The following is a 21,775-nucleotide window of genomic DNA, read 5'->3' as shown; positions in this document are numbered from 1 at the left end:
ACAGTTTAACAAACCAAGGGTTGTAGTTTACACCGAGTAGTATTGCCATGGAAAAAGACCTAAAACACTCTAGTAAATCCTGTCGGCAGCACAAGCATATCATTCTGAATTATCATAAATATAGAATAATTTATCATCGTAGCAAGTCCAACCCAAGTTCTCCGTTAGAAGTTTGATTGTGTGAAGTTTTTTTCTGAGTATTTGACACTCGAACATTTTTATTGCCTTGACAACTTTTATTTGTTTATCTTTGCATAATTTTATTGCATCGACCAAACTTTTCTGATCACTGCATTACAATGCCTCAAATATATTTTCATCTGTTCATACACTTTGTTACTATTTTCTTTTTAGACAAGAATCGTAGGACTAGTTAGTAACTCTTAGTTCTAGCTATTGCAAACATAAAAAATTCCCATCAATCCCTATGGAGACGATCACTCACTTATTACTATATTACTTGCATCGATTATATACACTTGCATAGATTTATGTGCCACAACACATACATTTATACGAGATCAAGTTTTTGGCGTCGTTGCCGGGGACTGGCAATTGGAGGAATTTTGATAATTTTTGCCATAGCAACTTTTATTTTCTTGTCACATTTTCTTTATTTATTTTAGTTTTACTTGTTTGTTTTCTTATTTTCCTTTGTAGGTTTTTGTCGTTGCATGACCAAGAGATTTACTGATGAACCATTAATACCTTTTAACTTTGAGATCGAGCAATCATTTAGAAAAAGGCGACGAGCTTAGCGTACCAGAGACTATATGAATCGACTGCAGTTTCAAGCTGATAACACTATGGAAGATCCGACAGATTCCGATGTCGCGACAAATAATATTCCCCAAAATACTGTAAGACCACGAGCTATACGAAATCACTTAAATCTTATTCTTGATGATCTAAACCCTAAAATTATGGCACCAGAGATAGAGGCATCTCACTTCGAACTCAAACCGGTGATGTTTAATATGCTCAATTCTTTCGGTTGGTTTGGTGGCTTACCTAGTGAAGATGCTAGATAACATGTACGTTACTTTAAGTGTGTGACTCATTTATGAAACAAGGAGTGCACGAGGACGTGCTAAAACTAAAATTATTCCCCTACACTTTATGCGATCAAGCAAGAGCTTGGTTGAGTGGAGTCTCATCCAACTCAATGAAATCTTGGGTGACTTATGCAAAAAATTTATTCTTCGATACAACCCATCCAATATGCACACCCAGCTCCGCAATGATATTACAAGTTTTCTCCAAAGTGATAACGAATCTATGTATGAGTGCTGGGACATATATAAAAGTTTTCTTCGAAAATGCACCAATCATGGATTCCACGACTGGACTCAAGTCGCCATGTTCTATAATGGTGTCAATGCACCTACTCGCATGATGTTGGATGCTTTGGCGAATGAAACTTTGCTTGAAAAATCACTAGAGAAAGCCTTTGATATCCTTGATCGGTTAACCAACAACAACTATCAATTCCCGTTTGCAAGGCTTGAAACCGACAGGAAAATATTTGGGGCATATGAACTTGACAGTAAGGATTCAGTTTCTGCCCAACTTTCTGCCATAACTAACATGCTGAAAAATTTGCAGCGTTCTAGTTAGGTGAAAAAAGTTAATGCAACAAACTCAGCATGCATTCTTTTCCGTGGGAACCATCATGAAAGTGAATGCCCAGAAAATCAAGAGTCCATCAATTTTGTGGACAATTTTAACATAAGCAACAACTCCTCTAATACATACAATCATGGATGGTGACAACATCCAAATTTTACGTGGAGTAATCAAGGGAATAACAATAACAACTGTGCAGGCAATTTTAATAGGCCACAACAAAACGTTTATGAACACTAAAGTTTGCAACATCAACAGTTGTCCTGGAAAAATAACAATAAAGGTAATGCATATTCATCAAATTCTAACTCTATTGAAGCTTCACTACAAGAATTTATGGCCTAGATAAAAGATTTCATAACTTCAACAAAGACCTTAATACACGTGCACTCATCGACAATCAATAATCAAGGTGCTTTGTTACAAAGCCAAGAAATGCTATTACAAACCATAGTTCATCATTGAAAGCGTTAGAGAATCAAGTGGGCCAAATTGCCTTGGTAAACATTCTCGCCCACAAGGAAGTCTCCCTAGTGATACTAAGGTCACTAAGCTTCATGGAAAGGAGCAATGCATTGCATTTACACTTAGGAGTGGTTCCCAAATTATTCTCGATGATAAGTTTGGGGGAAATAAGTGAGAAATTCCATGCAAGGCACTACACAAGAAGAATCAAAAGGTCAACCTGAATACGAAGACTTGTTTGAGGAGAATGAAAAGGACGAGGGGTCAACCAGTCAACCCAATGATGGTGCAAAATTTATTGGCAAGACAAAAGTTTTACCCCCATCTACAACAGATGAAATAAAACCTCCACCACATTTCCCTCAGCGGTTGAAGAAGTAATAATGAGATCTAATTCAAAAAGTTTGTTGATGTCCTTGATAAGTTGTATATCAATGTCCCACTGCTTGAGGCTATTGATCAGACGCCTTCTTACGCCAAGTTTTTAAAGGATATTGTCACGAAGAAGAGAAAGGCGGAAAGAATAGAAAATGTTACCACAGTGACAGAATATTGTTTAACATTGAGTAAATTTTCGCCGAATAAAAAAGATTATGGAAGTTTTGTTATACCATGCTCTATCGGTGATAAGTATATTGGGATAACCCTTTGTGACTTGGGGTCAAGCGTAAACCTGATGCCCAAGTCCATATTTTTGAAAGTTGGAATGGGTAATGCTCGACCAACCACCATGATTTTGCAACTAGAAAATCGATCACATGTTCGATCCGAGGGAAAAATTGAAGATGTGATAGTTAAAGTGGACAAGTTCGTCTTTCCAATAGATTTCCTTATTTTAGACTGTGAGACCGATGAAAATGTACCTATTATTCTTGGGCTTCTCTTCTTAGCCACAGGGCGCACTTAATAGATTACGAAAAATGAGAGTTTACGATGTGGGTGCCAATCAAAGTGTCACTATTAATGTCTTTAACACTCTTAAGTATGTTGATGATTCTGAAGAATGCCATTGCATTGGAGACATGGAGCCTTATGAAGAAGACGGGACAATTTTTTTTGATAAGGCGAAATTTTACATTTAGACAAATATGATACTCTGTGAGAACTGGCTCACTGATCACCACCATCTTTAAATCATCAAAGGCATCCTGACATTTCTTTGAACAAACCCACTCACTTCTTTTCTTCAGCAAATCAGTGAGTGGTTTTACCCTTTGGGAATAACCCTCCACAAAACGTTTGTAATAATTGGCCAAACCAAGGAAATATATGAGCTCACTGGGTCTGCCACTCCTAGATAGCCTTCACCTTCTCTTTATCCATACGAATGCACCCTTGCTCAATGACATGGCCTAAAAATTTGACTTGGGTCTGGGTGAAATCACATTTCTCATTCTTCACAAACAACTTATTCTCTCGCAATCTAGCTAATACTAATCGAAGATGCTCCTGATGCTCTTTCATGAAAGTGCTAAATATCATTATATCATCCAAATAAATGACTATGAAGTTATCGAGATAGTCATGGAACACCTAGTTCATCAAAGTGCAAAAAATGGTAGGAGTATTGGTTAGTCCAAAATGCATAACAAGAAATTCAAACGGATCATACCGAGTCATGCAAGCCATTTTCGGTTCATCCTCTTTAACCACCCTCACTTGATGGTATCTCGACCTGATATTCAACTTTGTGAAATGCTTGGCATTACTCATCTGGTCAAACAAATCTGTAATCAAAGGAATATGATATTCATTCCTGACAATCACTTTATTTAATACCCTATAATCCACACACAATCTCAAACTCCCATAATGTTTCTTCTGGAGCAACACAGGCGTACCAAAAGATGACTTCGAGTGTCGAATGAATCTTGCTTGAAGAAATCCATCCAATTGTTTCCTTAATTCAACAAGCTGTAGAGGACTCATCTGATAAGGGCACTTTGCAAGAGGTTTCACTCCTGGGATTAACTCAATCTCATGGTCCACTGACCTTCTAGGAGGTAACTATTTTGGAAAATCATCTGGCATTACATCCTTAAAGTCCTTCAACACTTCCTGGACACCCTCGGGCACCTTACTAAAATTGTCATCCTCCTTGAAAACTGGAAAGACCAAGAAAAAAGGCTCTCACTTCTTCACTAATTTATTACACTGGATAGAAAATAATATCTTCTTCACAGGACGTGAAAGAATCGTAGTTGGTACCATACACGGTTTCTCCCTCATGAACATTAAACAACTTCATGCCAGAACATGAATCACTTGGGCTACTATCATAAAATCGAGCCCTAGGAACACATCAAAATCAGCCATGTGGGAAATAGTGAATCTACACCTCCTTCCCAAGACCCAAGTTTGATACTCACCCTCTTCGCACCTCCACATATCATCAAAACAGTTGAGTTAACTGCTTTCATTTGTCTCACCTCTTTAGTGACAATCAACCCACATCTCTTAGTTTTCTCTGGAGAGATAAATGTATCGGTTGCCCCTGTGTCGACTAGAGCTTTATAGGTTTTCCAATTTACTAAAATGTCTACATACATCAATTCTCTCTCTAGATCCTTTTTCAAGCTACTAAGTTGGGACTGTAAGGTAGTTATGAATCAGATGAAACCCATTCTAGCTAGCTCAGGCTCACAATCTTCTATGGGAGCTTTCACTTAGGATCTGAACTTCGTTGTTGCCACCATGGCATTAGAAGCACTTCATTGTGGACACTCTGCAATCCGATGAGGCCCTTTAAAAAGGAAACACTTCAATGAGGGTCTATTCCCTCCATTGTTTGATCTAAGACCAGCAGGGACTTTATTTTAGGTTGGGCCCTTCCAGGGAAACTCCTATTCGCTCCCCAACCCGTTGTCTTCTTCTTTCGAGCCAAAATTTTCCCACCCACCTGTTGGGTATTAGCTTCACTCGTAGAATGTGCCTTACATTTTCCAGGATGATCTTTGTAATCATTAATGCACTCAATAGTGGCTATTGCTACTGTTAGATCTTGCACCTTTTGCCTCTACAACTCAAGCCTAGACCACGGCTTGAGCCCTTCAAGGAAATGAAACAATTTATCCCTTTCAGACATATCCTTGATATCTAGCATCAAATTGAAAACTCTCTCACACACTCCTATATGGTTCCTATATGGGATAATTCCCTCAATTCATACGAGTGTTATAGTCTATATTCTTAGGGTGAAAGAAAGTCTTCAATTCATTCTTTAATACATCCCAAGTCTTAACGGAGCACACTCCATCTTTGAACTTGGATCGCCACCATAACTTAGTGTCACCTCCCAAATACATCGAAGCCATCGCCACCTTATCTTCCTCAGATTCGGTGCACATTGCCCAAAGATACTACTCTATGTCAAATAAAAAATTCTCAAGCTCCTTTGCCTCCCTTCCTCATCAAAACATTGGGGACTAGGATCTTGGCTCGTACGCCCCCTTTCACCAGTGTTTGTAGTCAAACTAGCTAGAGCTGCTTGAAGCACACTAACTTGGGCCTTCAGCTCATCATACCCAAGTTGTATGACTCATATGGCATCTCTTACCTTATTCCCCAATTCAGTTTTAATTGTCTCAACCAATTCCTCTTGAGTCTCCTCGACTCTCCTCATTTGATCACCATAGAATATATGCGATCTAAGGGCCGCTAGTGCGTCTTTAATCTCATCTAACTTTTGTTGATCCACATAACTCGTTACTTGTATGACCGGAGTTGTAACTTCTTGTTCCTCACATCTGTGAGAGCTTATTGATCCACCATTATGTGTATGAACCATTCTCTTTTGTTCGTCGGTACCTCTATGCTTGCAACACAAAGAAGCACCATCGTGCCTAAATCAGGAAAATAATTGAGCACCAATATGTTGAATTCATAACACCTCTATGCTTGAATTAACGATTGAACACCTATGTGCTTCAATCGACAAACTGACACCTCTGTGTAGTTAAAAATGATTGAGTACCTCTGTGCTTCAGTCTAGAATTTGGCACCTCTGTCCTTGGTAATGATTAAGTACCTATGTGCTTCAATCGACAAACTGACACCTCCGTGCAGTTGGAAATGACTGAGCACCTCTCTGCTTCAGTCTAGAATCTAGAACATCTATGCGTTGAAATGATTGAGCACCTCTTTGCTTCAATCTAAAGTCTAGCACCTCTGTGCTTTAAAATTGATTGAGCACCTATGTTCATAAATCTAGAGTCAAGCACCTCTGTGCTTTGACAACCAATTGAGAACCTCAGTGCTGTAATCGATAATTAAGCAACTTTGTGCTCAATTCGAGAATTGTGCATCGTTGTGCATTATACAGGATTAAAGCATCACCATGCTTTAATTAACGGAACAAGCATCTTCGTGTTTTTAACTAGAAAAAGATCACACACCTCTCTGCTCTGATACCAAGTATCACAGACTTAGCCTAGTTAGTTCGGTTGTTAATCTGTGTGACACTCGAAAAGGACGTTTCCTCACCAAGTCAGCCTTAATCTCGAATATTTGATCAAACACAAATATGAATCTGGTTAGATCTTTGCAACAACAAGGTCTTTTGACCAAAGACGGAGACCGTGGGGCATATCGGATTCACACGGTCGACCTCAGACTTCTTTGAGGGTAAAAATATTTTATTAATGGAAAAATAATATCGGGTTACAGAAGACTCACCCAAACCATCGACTAGACCGTAGGGGTGACCCTCGATAATGTTCACAAACACATAATTTTACATATGGATCAGTCCCAAACTTTTCCGGTTGTCCACCCCTACATATATACGAAAACAAAATAACAGAAATGCTACATGTAGATATTAAAATGCTCGAAATGGGGATTGTATGTCCTACCCCCATTCCCTACCTAAAATTTTAAAATGCTTGAAAAGAGGACAAACTTATTCTACCCTGCCAATAGGCCCTATACATGATTGGCCTTGGCGTACCTATCCGATTATGGCCCCATAAAAGGGACGGCCACGACACCAAGTCATCATTCGCCTTCACACTATCCTCCACCAATTCTTCCTTTATTTTCCAAAATCTCCTCTCAATATAGGTAGGTAAAACCCATATTTTTCCTCCAATCCATCCATTATCTTTCAAAAGAAAACCTACCCGTATCTCTTTTTTTACCTGCATTCGAAGATGGGTCTAATATTTTAGCATGTTATCTATCTTTAGAGTTTAGGGTTTGTTTATTCATTTTTTAGGTGAATTTTGTACAGATGGGTTTTCCTCTTCCTCATGAATGGCTCGACCTTCAACAATTTCCCGTTGCTACGCAATCAAAATTGTTCAAGTTGTTGGGAAAATTGAAACAAGAGGTTTTTTCATAGAACTTTTTTTTATCCCCTTTCATTTAAGTTGACTTAAGAACATATTTACGAAGGATTGCTTTGTTGTTGTTAAAAATTGTAGAATGTCAACGCTTTGACATATCATTCAAAAACCCATTTCCTTAAATCTCATATACAACATCCACCACTTAGTTTTAATCTTATTTAATCATTCCTTAAGCTTACATATCACTTAATGTTACCAAAGCAACGCATAATTTAAAGGAAGAACTAACAACTTGAAGTTTACTTTATACCATGGAGGAGAGCGCTACCTACGTGAAGAAGAAGAAAAAGATAGAAAAGGCCTTCTTTCCTCTTTTCTCCTATTTAAAATCCCTAATAAGAATATATTTTTAAATTCATTCTCCCCCTTTAAAGACCAAAGTGCCCTATTAATTTATCTATTGATACAAATTAGCCTAAACACTATTTCAAATCATTTTCTCATCTTTTACCACTTATTCAAATAAAATCTTAAATTTTTAAATCTTTTCACTATAGCCCTTGGTCTGATATTTGGGGTATTACACTTGTGATGGGCAAAGGCGGTGTAGGAAAGTCTTCCACAATTAATTCCCTCATAGGAGAGCAGGTTGTTTGAGTCACTGCTTTCCATGTACTTATTGCTTTTATTTGTTGATTTGGGTTCTTGTGTGTTGTTTTAGATTTTTTAAGCTTCAATCTTCATTGTGTCTTGGTTTTTTGGCAAGCAGAGGAGCATGAGTTTATTTTTTTGGTGTAGTGGTTTATTATCAAATGGATTCAAGGAGCAATAAAAAGGGATATTGTTTCTGGAAATGAACCTTTATGAATGGGATATCTGGGCAACGCCAAGTTTCTATCGAGTCTGGTTAGGTTTTGCTTTTTTTCCTTTGAAGGTTTCTTCCTGTAAAAGCCTTTTTTGTTTTGCATATGCTTTGGCAGATACTATGGTTGAGTTGTTTGTAGGATTCGAGCTTATTTTATGCCGCACCCGGTTTTGTTTTCTCGAACTACCTTACCGATATACTGGTGTTTCACGGTGTTAGTGTTATTAACACGTGCTGATGCATGAGTTCTAGAATAGTTTGTTGATCTTGTTACAAACAGTTAAGTTGTTGAGAGCTGTTAATAGTTTGTTATACAGCTTCTTGAAGTTTCTCCCGCTTGTATAAATAGTTGCTCTCTAGCGCAAGAGAGTTTAGCTTCTTGTTAATAAAAGATTACAGAGTATTTTTAGTTTCTTTCTTGCTTTCTCAGATAGCTCGACTGCTATCTTATCTTGGTATCTTTTGCCAATACCTGGGTGTGTTTCTTCCGCTGTTTCTTCCCCTTTCCATTAGCTGCATAAGCTTAAGCTCCCACGTCTCATGTGATTCTTGACATCATGGTTTATTTGACGGTTGATCCCGAGGATGTGTCTCCGAATGCTTCTTCACTGAGTCTGGGAACTTCTCGAGGTATGTTTGGCATTCAACACATACCAAAGCATGACACTGTTAAACTCACTGAATCCACATACCTTCTTTGGAAGCATCAAATGGCTTTGATAATATATGGCTATGGGTTGCTGAGGTTCATCTCTGCCAGTTCTGTTGCACCAGATGAGTTCATCAGTAATGCGTCTGGATAACTTAAAAGAGAATTCAGTGTTTGCTACTCATCGCCAGCAAGATAAACTGCTTGCTTCATGGCTTTTAACTACTGTGAGTACAGAGGTTCTGCCTCACTTGACTGGACTTACGACTATGATGTCAATCTGGAATACTATATCTATCTGTTTGGAGCTCGTTCCAATGCCAAGATTTCTTTTCTTTGGCATAATCTTCATTCCCAACGAAAGACTGGTTTGACGATTAGGGAGTATCTTGCTAAAGTCAAATCCATATGTGATTTGTTGAATGCTTCAGGTAGTGTGGTTACTGAGCAAGAACAAGTTAATGTTGTGTTAGCTGGACTTACAGTGGAGTTTGAGTCCATTATTGCAATTGTGTCACGAGAAAATTTTTCTCTTGATGTTCTTACTGAGATGTTGTTAGACTGTGAGACTCGACAGAAGGTGTTTTTAAGTGAAGACTTTTCTGCAAATCTTGTTCTTCACTCTCGAGAAGGTGGTGCTGCTGAAACTGATTCTTGTGGAACTCAGAATGCTAATACTGGGTCTTTACAGGGTCATCCATCTCATGGACAGTCGAATGGGTATCATGGTCGAGGGCGTAATAATAATCGTCCTTAATGCCAGTTGTGTGGTCGATTTAGACATGTGGTCCAAAAGTGTTATCATCGTTTCGATAGAGACTACACTGGTGTGTCTGGGTCTGAGTCATTGACTGAGAATGGCTAGAAGTCCACTGGTGCTGGGAACTCTGCTAAACATGTGCAATCTGGTGGACAACCCTATGTTCACAACATAACCTCCATGCCTTCTCGTTCAAACTTTGTTCCCACTCCAGTTTATTTTCCTTCGCCGTATGCTCCTAGATATTACTCCTTTCCTGGATTCTCTCTTGGTTTTGCTTCGAATACTTCTTGTGGTCCTCATGGTGCATCCCCCTCCTTTTTGACTCTTAGTTCAGCAGCATATGCGTCCTCTGTTCCAATGGACTTCGGGACTTGTTCTTCAGCATTGACTGACTCCTTGTGGTATCCTGATACTGGTGCTACACATCATGTAACAAATGATATGTATGTGTTTCAATCAGGTACTCTTTATATGAGTGGTAATTCCTTGCTCATGGGTAATATTGATGGTATTCCAATTACACATGTTGGTCAAGGATTTTTGAGCTCAAATAGGAAGCCTTTAATTTTACAAAATATGTTGCACGTACCTAACATAAAGAAAAAACTGTTGTTTGTTTCTCAGTTCACTCGTGACAATGGTGTCTTCATGGAATTTCACCCTTCTGAATGTCTTGTGAAGGATGCTCAGACTCAAGATATTCTACTTCGAGGGAGGCTCACGGATGACGGGTTGTATCGGCTGCTGTCTTATGCGGATCATAGATCTTCTTGCTTGGTGAATAATGTCTCGAAGTCACCTGTGTCTTTGAAATTATGGCATCAGCGTCTTGGTCATCCATCTCTTGATATTGTTCAGCGTGTTTTGAAGTCGTGTAGTCTTGTTTTCAATAAAACTGAATCAGTGAATGTGTGTTCTGCTTGTATGCAAGGGAAATCTCATAAGTTGCCCTTTTGTAAATCTTTGACTGAATATAATGAGCCTTTTCAACTTGTTGTCTTTGATGTCTGGGGATCAGCTCCTGTATGCTCCATTGAGGGTTTTCTTTATTATGTCTCCTTTGTTGATGTTTGTAGTCGTTATACCTGGGTGTATCTTTTGAAACGTAAATCTGAGGTGGCTCAATGCTTTCTTGATTTTGAAAAATTTGTTGAAGTACAATTTGGATATAAAATTAAAGCATTGTAGACTGATGGTGGTGGGGAGTATCAACCACTTTGAAAATAGTTTTGTGCCAATGGAGTGCAGCATCGTCTCTCGTGCCCTGGTACCTCGGAGCAGAATGGTAAAGCTGAGAGGAAGCATAGGCACATTGTTGAAACATGCTTGACAATGTTAGCTCAAGCTTCTTTACCTCAGAAATTTTGGAGTTATGCCTTTGTTTCTACTATTTATCTTATCAATTGATTACCCACATCTGCTTTGCATGGCAAGTCTCCCTTTGAAGCTCTGCATTGTGTCTTGCCAGATTATTCCTTTCTCAGGGTGTTTGGCTATGCTTGTTATCCTTGCTTGCGTTTGTTTAATCGTTATAAGCTGGATTTCAGGTCAAAGAAGTGCGTGTTTCTAGGATATAGCACTACTCATAAGGGATACAAATGTCTGGATGATTCTGGTAGAGTAATAATTTCAAGGCACGTTATATTTGATGAAATTCTTTTTTCTTACGAAGTGTGTAATGTTTCAGGTGGTGTTGCTCCAGATAATGGTGTCTCCACGGGTATTATTCCTCTTGTCTCTCCTGTACAGACAACGCATGGTTCATTAAATTTAACGCGTGCTCTACCACCAGCGCATGCTCCACCAACGTGTGCTCCACCATCATCTGCCCCATCCACTAATGCTCCATTCTCTACAACTAATATCCCCCTTGTCTCTCCTGTATAGACATTGCATGGTCCATTAACGTGTACTCCACTAGTGCATTCTCCACCATTGCATGTAGGCCTGTAAACGAACCGAACGCACACGAACGGAGGTATGTTCATGTTCGTTCATTTAATAAATAGACGAACATAAACGAACACGAACATAAACGAACAAAATTTTTTTTGTTCATGTTCGTTTATTAAGGAATATAATATGTTCATGTTCGTTCATTTAATAAATAAACGAACATAAACGAACACGAACATAAACGAACACGAACATAAATGAACACGAACATAAACGAACATAAACGTTGGAGACCCTACCTTCCATTGTTCTTTCATGAAAAATAGTCGACAATGCAAATAACCAAATCTACAGTGATAAATAGCGTAAGAGTTTATTAGCAGTGATGAAATATTTGAAGATATCAAATATTTTGATCGATCTTTTAAAGATATTAAATTATTCACACAACTTTAATTTAACGCTATAACATTTATCTTAGTGGTCCATGATTACATATGAACAATCATTTTTCGCTATTACACTTTTTTCAAAAATTGCATAGAAATCTTTGTTTTGTTTTCTGGCAAATTCTATATATTTTTCTCTTTATATATTGATGCTCATATACTTCCGATTGTTACATTTATCTTCCCATATATTTCTAGAAAGAAGTATGATGTTTTTTTAAGTTTTAGATGTGAAGATACCTGCAATAACTTTACATATCAACTATGAAGTCAAATAAAACAGAGAAAGAGATGAAAACAGACCTGTAAAACTTCATATTGCACTATAATATAACTTGTTTTGAAGCTTTCAGCGATCGTCTCCACTCTCTAGTGAACACTAGGGTTTGGGGAAAAAAGGGGAAATGAATATAGGTGCGATGTGCCTCAAAGGTTAACATATTGGATTTAATCTCCAAATAAAATTGAGTTAATTATGGAGTTGGTCATCAGAATATCATATTAATTAATATTTTTAAGGTACTTACAAATTGGTCACCAAAATTGATTTAAGAAGATTGAATTAAACATAAATGAATGAACATAAACGAACATAATCGAACGAACATAAACAAACATAACCGAACGAACATAATCGAACGTTCACGAACGTAAATGAACGAACGAGACCTATGTTCATGTTCGTTCATTTAATTAAACGAACAAAAAATATTGTTCATGTTCGTTCATTTAATAAATAAACGCACATAAACGAACTTCCCGCCACACGGTTCACGAACGGTTCGCTGAACGTTCAGTTCATTTACAGGCCTAATTGCATGCTTCATCAACTCGTGCTCTAATGCATGTCCTATTAAGTGCAATGCCTCTTCCACTAAGTAAGAACAACCCATGTGCTCCTCCATCAACGTATGTGAATGGTCAAAGACATACTGCACATGGTTGTCAAATCGTTGGGACCACACCTCTTACCGTGATCGAGTAGCAAGTTATGGGTGCGTGACTTTGATAATACGCATGGGACCATCCCATCTGGAAATGCGCCAAGTGACTTTCATAATGCACCTAGGGCCATTTCATTTGGAAATGGTCCATTGAATTTAACACATGATTTTTTAATTGAAAATGGCCCACGTGCTGCGCCATTGTCTTCAACTAATGTTGATAATCAAGGAGTTGGGACCACGCCACCAACTCATGCGTATATGGGAATATGAGCTGCTCCAATAAATGTAAATAATAAAAGAATTGGGATCACATCATTAAGTGGAGACAGCCCACGTGAAGGTCCTATATGCTCTCATTCAACGCGTGATGCTCCCATGTGCTCTCCATCAATGCGTGATACTCCGTTGGATTGGTTGCATGCTCGATTTAATTCAACAAATGGTCTATTGAATTCAACGCGTGATATTTTTAATTCAACCAACCCACGTGATCCTCTAGTTCATGAGAATGATGGACAAGTTGTTTTGCCTACATGAGATTCTTTAGCTCACGAGATTGATGGACAAGTCTCGCCTGCACGTGTACTCGAGACTATTGTTTGCCCTCCATCTCGGGTCCCTCATAACACGCATTCCATGGTTATCCGAGCCAAAGATGGCATTCAAAAACCTTGTGTTTTGCATGCTGAATACTTTGATGAAGAGCCTCGGTCCATTAAAGAAGCTATGAAGATTCCTCATTGGAAGAAAGCTGCACAAGAAGAGTTTGATGCTTTGATTGCAAATAACACATGGTCTCTGGTCCCTCTTCCTAGAGATCGTGTACCTGCTCACTACAAGTGGATTTTTAAGGTGAAATGTAATGCTGATGGCTCAGTGTCTCGGTATAAGGCTCGTCTTGTTGCAAAAGGGTTTTTTCAACGACCAAGGATTGATTTTCATGAAGTTTTTAGTCCAGTTGTGAAACCTGTAATGGTACGAGTGATTCTTACTCTTGCATTGACAAGAGGTTGGTTGTTGCGTCAAGTAGATATTAATAATGCCTTTTTAAATGGAGCATTGATGGAAGAGGTTTACATGACTTAGCCTCCTGGGTTTGTGCAAGTTGGTGATGGTTTAGTTTGCAAGCTGCATAAAGCAATTTATGGCTTGAAGCAAGCTCCTCGGGCCTGGTTTGAGAGTCTTCGAGAGTATCTGGTCTCTGAAAGGTTCGTTTTGTCTAAATCTGATTCGTTTTGTTTGTTTGAAAGTCAGCTAGTAGTGTTGTCTACATGCTGTATATGTAGATATCTTGACAGGGAGTGATGCTAGTGAGGTGCAATGTGTTATTGAAAAGTTGCATGCTCGATTTTCTTTAAAAGATCTTGGCTCTCTTAACTTTTTCCTTGGTATTGAGGTGTGTTCTGATGACAATGGTCTTGTTTTGACTCAACAAAAATATATTCGGGAGCTATTGCATAAGCATGGTTTTGGATATGTCAAGAGCCTTCCTACTCCCATGATCTCCAACTGCAAGTTATCAATTGATGCTGGTGAGCCCATTGAAGATGTAGCCCAATATAGAAGCATTGTAGGGGCTTTTCAGTACATAGTAGTCACTCAGCCAAATATTGCTTTTGCAGTAAACAAAGTTTGCCAATTCATGCAGTCACCTCGCAATAGCCATTTTCAGGCTGTTAAGAGGATTTTACGTTATCTTCAAGGAACGGTTGATTATGGTCTTCGTTTTACAGCATCTTCTCGCATGTCTCTGATTGGTTTTGCGGATGCAAATTGGGGATCTGATCCTGATGATAGGCGTTCCACGACTGGTTGCTGCATTTTCTTTGGTGGAAATCTCATTTCCTGGAGCTCACCCAAGCAGCAAGTTGTTTCTCGTTCCACGGCTGAAGCTGAGTATAGGAGTGTTGCTTCTGCGGCTGCTAACATTGTTTGGATTGAGTCATTGCTTCAAGAGTTGGGCGTGGTTCCACATGGTAAAGCTACCTTGGGGTGTGATAATTCCAGCATTATTGCGGTCTGTGCCAATCCTGTTCAGCATTCTAAGTTCAAGCATGTTGAGCTTGACTTGCTTTTTGTACGAGAAATGATTGTTGATGGTCGTTTACATGTTAATGAGGTTCCGGCTTATGAGCAGGTGGTAGATGTTTTGACAAAGCCACTTTCTTTCTCTTCGTTTCAAGCACAGACAGAAACTCTTGGTAACACAACTAAGAGGCCTTTCTGTAGGTTTGTAGAGTGGGAATGGCAGGGGGAATATTGAAGTCAAGAAGCTCGCTGCATAAGCTGAAGCAAGTGCTGAAGAAGTTAATAAAGCAGGGTGAATGTTAGTGTTATTAACACGTGCTGATGCATGAGTTCTAGAATAGTTTGTTAATCTTGTTACAAACAGTTAAGTTGTTGAGAGCTGTTAATAGTTTGTTATACAGCTTCTTGAAGTTTCTCTCGCTTGTATAAATAGTTTCTCTCTAGCTCAAGAGAGTTTAGCTTCTTGTTAATAAAAGATTACATAGTATTTTTAGTTTCTTTCTTGCTTTCAGCTCAACTGCTATCTTATCACACGGCAATAGCCTCCGCTCATGTCCCTTTTCTTTTAATTTTTGTGTGTTTTCCTTGTCTAAACAACAAAATTTTGTCTGAAACTTGAAACGAAAAAAAGTTTGAGATTAGTTTGTTCGGTAAGAAAACTCAATTAGCTAAATCAAATTCATGGATGGTTATTCCTTCAGTAAATAAAAAATACTACTTACTTTCATGGTCCATGTACGATAAGAAAGATCTCTATACATTCATTTTTCTCACTGAACCAAAAAAAATGCAAAAAGTCGTTCAGACAAACAAAAATTAAACGAGTGTATCACAGATATCCGGAAAACAAGGGGATCTGATAGCGAGGAAAGTAACAAAACATGCCTGATTTGTTTGCATCTATGTATATATGAATGGAGATAAATGTTTAATTAAGAGTAATTTTTATTTAATATTATTTTTTAATTATACATGATCTGTTTCATTTTTATTGGCTTATGGTTTTTTTTTAACAAAACTAACGTTTGGATAATAGAATAAAGTTTAGGGACAATTTAGATTAAAACAAATTAGGGTAAACTACGTGATTAGCTACTTTTCTTATAGTTTTTTACATTTTTCTTATAAATTCAAAAAAATAATATTGATCACTTACGTTTTTATTTAATTAGACCTTAATGATATTTTTTAACAAAAATGTTTAGGTAAGGAGTAGTTCCTCAATCTATGCAAATGTTTATATTTTCGTTCTTCCCATTAAAGTTTCAAAAATAAAAATTAGTAACTAAAATATTAAACATCTTTGAATAATGATTTTATATATAATTTGCCCCCAAATCTTTATAATTTTCTAATTTTTATAATATACTTTTAAAATTTAAAAATAAAACTAGGAATTTTTTTGGACACGAAACAATCAGATATTTTGAATAATAAAAAAATTAAAAAGTTTTTGAATAAAACAATTAACCCTCAAGGACCACATATTATTATATAAAGTAAAAGTGATTAAATCTTAATTAAAAAAGTAATCAAATATTATTTTTAAATTCAGTGAAAAAAGTATACAAAATTTAAACAAAATATCCATTTTATAGTTTATGTAAAAAACAAGTGCCAGGTTGGAAACTGAAATTTGTAAATTAAACCTCCTCATCATTATATAACAATTATCCCATAGTTATTAAAAAAAAATGCATTGGATTTAGGAGAGTGCCTACTTATTTTTTAGTCTTATTCCATATGTGTTTGTCTTGTACTAAATTGCACGCAACAGAAGCTGCTGCAGTTGGTTCCCGGCCCATGCAACATTCTACGGTGGCATTGACGCGTCCTGTACAATTGGTAAAGCTTAAGCTTAGCTATGTAAATAGTCAGAGCTTACATTTCAGCGTCCAAATCAGCAATGGAAAGATTCCAACAGCCCATAACGTGGTGCCTTCCGATTGGCAATTTGGCCAATCTTGCAAAAACAACGTCCAGTTTTAGATCTTACTTAATTACTACTTACCTCTCCCATGTATCAGCTACTGCAACTATTTTCTCACCCTGCAAACTACATGCCTTGAATAAGTCGGAGCAACAGTTTATACGATGCTCAACTCAAGGCTTGAAATTTCAACCATCGTTGGCATGCTGCTCTGCTTGTATAACCATATGTTATCTCTGCATGCATTCTTTGTTTTGGAGATCATACTTCAAAATGTTTTAATGCATTCGTAAAGAGGCAAGCTTTATACCTCTAGAAGTTGAAGTGGATAGAACAGCAACCAAAGTCTTTTATTATTTAAATAAAAACAAATAAGCTTTGATGATGGCACCAACCACGAAGCACCCAAACTGATGACGAAAAAATAGCCTAGCATGCTGTTCCTAAGGCCATTCGCTGTATCCACTGCAACCAAGAAAAAGTGGCATCAGTTTACAAGCCCTTTACTCACCACTAAATTTACATAGACATATCTTGCATGGCTTAATAATCTTCCACACAAATATATTGAGTTGTTCTTAGAAATAACTTATTATTACCTCGTAGTAGTAGGCTTAATCCTACACTGAAAGACCTCAAACCTGTTCTTGCCATTTTTCCCACGAACTTTACCCCAAACTCTAGCTTGGACGGTTTCGGTCGTTCCGGTATTAGCATCCTCAACCTTGAATGTAAGATGAAACAGAGGGGCACATTATGTCCATTGTAGTAGTCTACAGCCGCCTTTGCATACGAAGGTAATTCCTTCCAATTGTTAACATTTATAGGAGTTATCATCCCGCATGCATCACCAGAGTCGTATAAGGAAACAAATTAGGACAAAGTTTTGTTTGGTGGCGAGGTAATGCTATAAATCAAGAACCGATGAGATTATGAAAAATTATTATTGGTCGGTCTACAAAAACATTTTATCATATAATATTTATTATTATTATTTTATTATATTATTATTTATTATTTGTTAATAAATTTTTTTTTCTTTTACGGCCTCATGAACAACAACCCTCACTACTCTACCACTAGTCCACTACCCCCATTTCCACGTTTCACACAAACACTACCAACACCCAACCCCACTAACATAGAAACAAAATCTCATTTTCTTTTCTTTGCTTTTTAAGGGGACCATCAGATGTCAATTAAAGGGGAGGTGGCATTGCTTTTTATGGGAGACCGATTCTTCCATCGTGGGAAGACCTGCACAAACGAATAAAAAGGGGGAGGGTTCCTAGTTGGAGCAGTGTTTTGAAAAAGGATCAGTAGTTCAACAAAGAATCGTTGTCTGGTCCGGTTCATTATAATCCGGTTAAACCGTTACTACTGAATCGAACAGAACCACTGAACCATTTGAACCGTGAACCGGTTAAAAACCGGCTGAATCGTCAATTTTTTTTTTAAATTAAACCAAACGACGTCGTTTGTTAAACGAGCCGAGTCGAACTCGAGTATTGCTAAGCTCGACTCGAACTTGAAAACTTTAAAAGTAAGCTCAACTCTACTCAAACTCACGAGCTAAAAATTATCAAGTTCAACTCGAACTCAAAATATAATATTGAAACTTGAACTCGAAAAGGCTCGAACTCAAAAAAAATAGAAGCTCGATTGAAGCCTAAAATTCGAGCTTGATTGAAGGGAACGAATAGTTCACTCTATGCTCTCCAAATGTTTCATAGCCAGGCGGGATTGTTTTGTTCTCATATTTTTACTCTTAGACTTTGGGATGTTTCTTCTATGTTCTTAGCCACGTGTGATTGTTTAAAAAAAAAAAAAAACTAAACAATATCATTTTGTTATGATTTTTTTAGCCCCAAATTTATTTTTTTATTATAGTTATATAATTATATTTATTATTTAATATGTTTTACCTTAAATATTATGTTGTAGTTAATTTGAATCATTTTGTTTCACTTGATTTTATGATTTTTAACATATATGTTATGACTTGCTTTGAATATGACTTGTGATATAAAAATTATTTTTTATTAAATATTTTTTACATTTTTTATTTAATTTTTTAATAATTATGACGTCGTCCGGTTTTTTCGACCGAGGACCTGTTGGACCAGTGAACCGGTAGCATGGCCGATTCGCTAACCGGTCCGGTTCTGAAAACCATGGTTTTAAGCCCCAATTTTATTTTTTGATTATAATTATATTATTATTTATTATTTAATATGTTTTACATTAAATATTATGTTTTAGTTGATTTGAATTATTTTGTTTCACTTGATTTTTATGGTTTTAATTTATTATTGTTATGACTTGTGATATTTTTATACCTTTAATATTGTAAACTTAAAAAAAGTGTTACATATATATTAAATTGCTTTGAATATTATGTAAAATTAAAAAAATATTATTTATATAAAAACGGGTTCAACCGCGAGTGAACCCGATTAAATTAGTGAATCAGTACCTTCACCGTTCAATGTCCGATTCGGTTTTAAAAACATTGATAATTTTACCAATAGTTGGGGACCACTATTCCCGTGTTTTCTTCTCCCTTCCATTTTATTTGCTCTCATTCTCTTCCCAAATTCACGACACTTACTCTTCTTGCTGTATATTGATGGAATCCGCTTGGGTGAATACGACGCTGGATCTCAACATTAACCCCTTATCTCATACCAACAAAGCTCCAAAGAGAGAAGCTGATGGGAAAATGGCCGACTTTGATGTGAAATCCCCAGTCAAACAGAGACTGGGATGTTGGTTGAGGAATTGAACCGGTTAGTGCCGAGAACAAGAAGCTAACCGAGATGCTAACGGCTGTATGCGAGCACTACACGATTCTGCAAATACCTTTTTCAAGGAACGTATCACTGTCTCCATTTTTTTTCATCGAGCTCTGGGTGGCTTAGCTGCTGATGTGCTATTATGAAGAAAATGGTGTGGGAGTTGTAATTCTAGCCTCGGCAACGGCGTTTTGGTGCCTCTTTGAGTTCCAGACCTTTGCCACCCCTTCCTAATTTGGAAATTTCTGAGAGGAGTGCTGTGAAGATTGCCAAGGAGTTACAAATTGTTGTTGTCTTGTGGTTTGTTTCTTACATCGCTAAGTACAGGAAAATTGACGAGACAGTATTGAGGAAGCTCCCATCGCTCTCTAATAAAGTAAAGAAGATGCAGTAGTTTAAGAATCATCTTCACCGTTGCTACAAACAAGAATATCAGGAGAAACATGAGGCGTTGATTCCAGGGCTACCCGATGAGATCGCAAAGCATTGTCTTCTTCATCTTCCGATACAATGGCAAGCGCTGGACCCGCGATCAAACTGTTGGTTTGTTTTACCTTCAATGCCTTGTCCCAAGGCTGTGTGCCCACCGGGGTTTGCTTGTACTTCGAATACACGTCAAGGCCAGCTCTACATTTTAGGTGGTATGCGATCAGACACACAAACTTCCATCAATAAAACGATGGTTTACACCACATCCACAAATCAGTGGTCCATAGCATCTCCCATGGTGATCCCATGATTTTTCTTCGCTGCTGGGAATGTCAATGGTAAGATCATTGTTGTCGGTGGAAGTGGGGGTGAGTGCAATGACTCAAACACCTCCGTGGAATGCCATGATCCGCATACTGACACGGGGGAGTAAGTTTTTAAAATGCACGTGGAGATGTGCAGCCATTTATGGCCATGCATTTGACCATTTATTAAGTGTACAATACGTTACACATTTTTAATATTTTTTCTCTCAATTTATTTATTTTTCTCTTCAATTTATTTCGTATTTATTTTTTTATCTAACATTTTTTACTTTATTTTTTAGGATAATTTTGATTAGTTAAAGGTAAATAATTTGAATCGAATATTTTAATTATAATTTAAATTTAAATTTTTGTAATTAAGACAACCGATTAATTAATTGATACCGAAAGAGTGGTTTAAGGGTGCTAATCCTTCCTTGACTGTAACCGACTTTCGAAACCCGACACGTTTCTGGTACAACGCAGATCAGCTAAGATGGTGTCTGACCTACCTAAATTCGTTTTAAAATTGTCGGTGACGACTCTAACCTAATTATTCAAGTTGAAATCCAATTTCAGACCTAACCGAAAGACAACCACAACAATTATGTCAGGGGATCATTTGATGATATTGTTGAACGGTTTAGTGAGATTTCATTTTAGTTATATTGCATGAATATTAATACATATAAATTAAAATGACCTAGGAATGAGATATGATATTTGTTAAATTTTTGGCTACGACTATTTTTTTAGGTTTAGTGTTCCTTACTGAAGCTTTTCTTATCTATTTTTAACTGGTCAATACGAAAACCGAATTTGGTGCTGAAAGTTGATTGGGATTGGATTAGAGAAAGGTTGTGGGTTTTGAGAAAACTTAGTTGATTACTACCCGCTACTGACCCAACAATACTACTTCTAGGTTCAACAACATACAATGTAACATCATCTTGTGAAACACTAATGTAAGCAATGAATCGTTCAACATCTTCATTGTCGGTTAACAATAACTTTACCATTTCTCTGATAAGATAGCCTAATCACTTAGGGGCTCTAATTCAATTATTTGAAACACGTAGCTTAGAGTTTCATAAGTTAACTTTTGTAAAGACAATTTTAGTTGAAGATTCATGGGTAAAGGCATATATTGTAAAACACCATGAACATTATCCCATGACCTCCAAAACACAAATCTATCCAACATGATCAACATTAGATGATTTCATGGTTGTAAATTAATTTACTAAACAGACGAGCTGCGAAACTAAAACCTGTTGCCGGATTGGGAAGGATGTCGTTGGATATAGGAACGGATGTCCGCCGGAGAGAGTGATAGATGG

Source organism: Hibiscus syriacus, unplaced genomic scaffold (genome assembly GCF_006381635.1).
Source record: "Hibiscus syriacus cultivar Baekdansim isolate YM2019G1 unplaced genomic scaffold, ASM638163v2 tig00112738_pilon, whole genome shotgun sequence".
In the NCBI taxonomy this organism is placed as follows: domain Eukaryota; kingdom Viridiplantae; phylum Streptophyta; class Magnoliopsida; order Malvales; family Malvaceae; genus Hibiscus; species Hibiscus syriacus.
This window is presented reverse-complemented; position numbering follows the sequence as displayed.